Raw genomic sequence first — 3,874 nt, 5'->3', positions numbered from 1 at the left:
TTTGCTTAACGTTCTTAGAACATTTTATGGTTAGCATAACGTTCCTGCAACCTAAATTTAATTTAAAAATATAACGTTCTATGAACTTTTATTTGGAACATTCCAAAAATGTTAAAATGTCCAGTTTGCTTAACGTTGCTAGAACGTTATTTTATGGTTAGCATAACTTTCCTGCAATGTTCTTGCAACCTAATTTTCATTAAAAATATAATGTTCTATTAACGTTTATTTGGAACATTCCAAGAACGTCAAAATGTCCAGTTTGCCTAACGTTGCTAGAACATTATTTTATGGTTAGCATAATGTTCCTACAACTTTATTTCCACCTACATTTTCTTAAAAATACAACACCCTAAAAACATTTATTTGGAACATTACAAAGTTTAGTTTAATAAAATGTTATTTTAAGATTAGCAGTATTGCAACATTCGCTTTCAACATCATTTTTATTAACACAACCTTCCAGATACGAGCAAGTATATAATTACATGTGCATTTCAACAGGTATCTGAATTATTAAAGATAATCACTTTCAAAAAGTTAATTAACACATTAAACAAATTGGTGAAATTTGCATATCATGTAAAATAATAATAATAATAATAATAATATGTAGTTTAATATTTATGATAATGAACTATAACTTCACAGCTAAATATAAACTATGAAATTAACATTTAATAATTGAGAACTTCTATATGAATTTGAGTGTGGGGTGTGGGTGCTGAAAAACTGTGGTCCATGTCCCGTCTCTCCACGCTCCATCTATAAAGTAAACAGATTGGCTGATGTTACAAAGTGATATTACAAAATGCCTATAAAATAATTAGTGTGGCTATGCCAAAAAAATTATTAGGATCTGTGCTGCGAGTTCTACAAATATTACATTACTCAAGAGTCAAAGGTAGTTTCATTTGACTTGGCATATGTTACTTTCAATGACAAGCTTCTAGCAGCATTAAGAAAAACGTCTTCTGAAGCATCATTAGATTAAGAAAAATATAAACATTCAAATAATACATTTTCATCGTGTCACTTCCGAAAAACAATTTTAGGTCAACATAAATTGACCTAATTTATTCATCTTGATAGGTATACACATGCACACTACTGGAAATACATCATAATAGGGTAGTTAAGTCAACTGCGATTTCCATTTTATACCAATTTGAAACAGGAAAAATCCCTTCAAATATAGTTAACATTTAGAAGTCATCAATAAAGTTATTAAATGGAAAAAGTTGCCTTGTTACATGTTATTAGCTGATAAACTGTTACATGAACTCAGTTAAGGAAGGAAACTCAGAGATAAAACAGGTAAGATTAATAGGTTATAGTAGGTGTTTCTGGGTAGGGATGCTAGCATTGACCCATTAACTGACAGTAAGAATTTTCGCTATTAACACATCAGTTAAATTGTTAAGGAATAATTTGTAATGTTTTCCTTTAAAAAAAAATGCTGCATGGATTAAAAAAACTGCATTGTCAAAATGGCATTGAGAGCAAAAAAACAAGTTACACTCAAGTTGTTAGTTAATCCTTTAAATTTTACAGGTATTCAGAAACAAGATAAATAACAGAAGGTATAAGTAGCTTTTTTTATTATGTGTCAAAGCCTAAACTATAAACTTTTAGAAGCTTGAAAATAAAGACTTCCAATGGAAAGACAAAAATGATGAATGAAAATAAAAAATAAAAACATTTGTTTGAAGATGAATGAAATTCATTCAAAATGAATTTGGAACAACATGAGGGTGAGCAAACCATGACAGATTATTATTATTTTTTTAACTATGCTGATCTCAGTTAAAATTTTTAAATGTTGCCAAGTAAATATAAAGTTGTCCTGACATGTGTCCTACCTTGTGTATCTTGAAACAATCTGCAGAGACTACTTTTCAGATAGTAGTAGATCTGCCAGGATCATAACTTGAATGGCTGATGCCATTATTGTCCCTGAAGACAAAACACAAAATTAGAGAAATTTAACTCACAATTAAGCAACATTTATGGACAGCTTATTTTTATGAATCATAAGACAATTTTTAACCACTACAAACTTAGCATTAGCAATTACCTGACATCTTTATAAGAAAACAAAGCAACTTTAGGATAAGGGAAAGTAGAAGTTTTTTTTTCCCCCATCTATATTAGTTAAGTATATAAATGTATAACTATAATCAGAACTTAAGACTTCACTGGTATTTTTCTGAAGCAACACAAAATACCAAAAGACTTTGACGGAATGATAGACAAACTGAAATTTAAGATGTTATTCACTCTGCCAATTCAGTCTGCATCAAATTGGTGGCACACTACATTACATCAAACATGACTGGTCTTTAGACGTCATTCTTGTGGGATGTTAATTTGTTATTTTTCATCTGTATTGTGTAACATTATTCACAATTTGATCTTTAGGTTTAAATTTCAATCTAATATTCACAAAACAAAAGTATACTATTGCTTCAGAAGACTTAACATTTGTGCTGCTGGTCATTACATCTGCATTAATAGCAATTCATCAAAATATAAAAACTGAAGAACGATGAATTTAAATAACTGTTTATAAGGTGACAAATTACATCTTGTACAACACTAAAGCCCATCAATTTGTTTAATGTGAATTCTACTTACTTTATTTTAGGCTCATATTAGTATCAGCCGTCTTGTTGCAAATGACATCACACCACCCCTCGCTGCCTTTGCTCTGAAAAGATTGATTTCAAAAGCATGACAACAATTTGTTAGTATGAATTTTAAGAAAGACAGTGAGGAGCAAATAACAGTGTAAAATGTTAACTAAAGTTAACAAAACAGTCATTATAAATGCTCCTCAGCCCTTTGTTCACTGCGTTCATGGATTTAGTAAACTTGATCAGCATCACATGGATATTCTAGATGAAACTGACAAAGCGGATAATAATGATTAACTAAAAGTTTAAAGGCATTGTAATACAGAGAATATGTCTTTGCTTTACCTCGCTTGAGAACTGTGGCGAGTGACGGTTACAGATGACGACATCCTCTCAGCTGTCTCTCCAGTTTAAAAATACAATTGCGGGACTCGTTTGTCTGTGTCCAGCTGTGAGAAACCACACACACACACACCTTAATTTATCACTGACAAACTGTTGTGTATAACACTGCATATTTAACACTTGCCGTTGATAACTTTGATGTGGTTGTCCTTGCTTCTTTGCTAGCTAACATTACAATGATAACTGAGCTGGTTAATCTTCAGATAAAATTGACAAAACACAAAATAACGTTCAAAAGTGCTTTAAATAGGAATAAAAAAGTGAATGCTTACCTGTTATTTTCCGTGACGGCGTCGCGAGCCGTCCGGCTGTGATCCAGTGACTGTGAGCTGTGGGGAGGGGCGGATGTGACTGACTGAAAATGCGCGCGGTTTTGAAAAACACCGGATAATATTTTGTCTCGAGTAAAATTAATTTCTTTAAAAGGATTGATCTATGCTTAATATGAAACAGATTGATGTATTTATTGTATTATCTTTAGTTATGAAGGCTATTTAATTAATATTGAAAGAGATAAAGCAAACGTGATTTCTAGAAAAACAATGTTAGAAATCATGAATTAAGCAAATTTTTCTTTAAAATATTTTGTGGTCAGCCATTTAGACATAATAACCATATGGTAGATTAAATTAATTTATACTTATTTAGATTGAGTTCCCCTTAACCTAATTAGATTTTGAGTTCACATCACATATATATTGAGTTGAAATAACTTTTTGTTAAATTAACTAATTTAATTTAGCAAATGCCACTGATTTACAGTGTATGACATTTCACTATAGGCCTATGACTTCAAAAGTTATAAAAGATATATAATTAATAATGATAAAGTA

At 30.7% G+C, this 3,874-nt stretch overlaps 1 long non-coding RNA gene across 2 annotated transcripts; it reads right to left on the bottom strand.

Moving 5' to 3' along the window:
• On the bottom strand, positions 1–3,352 carry LOC131527474 (uncharacterized). 2 transcript variants are annotated; one of them, XR_009267660.1, is made up of 4 exons: positions 3,314–3,352; positions 2,638–2,710; positions 1,863–1,956; positions 1–765 (listed from the first exon to the last, which is right to left on the bottom strand). It is a non-coding gene; the product is annotated as an uncharacterized LOC131527474 (long non-coding RNA). The 2 variants fall into 2 exon arrangements; XR_009267659.1 differs by lacking the exon at positions 3,314–3,352 and adding an exon at positions 2,982–3,058.
• Positions 3,353–3,874: the final 522 nt, after the last annotated feature.

The sequence above is a fragment of the Onychostoma macrolepis genome, chromosome 20 (assembly GCF_012432095.1).
Source record: "Onychostoma macrolepis isolate SWU-2019 chromosome 20, ASM1243209v1, whole genome shotgun sequence".
NCBI lineage: Eukaryota > Metazoa > Chordata > Actinopteri > Cypriniformes > Cyprinidae > Onychostoma > Onychostoma macrolepis.
Note: the sequence above shows the minus strand (reverse complement) of the source record. Positions and strands in the feature narration are given on the sequence as shown.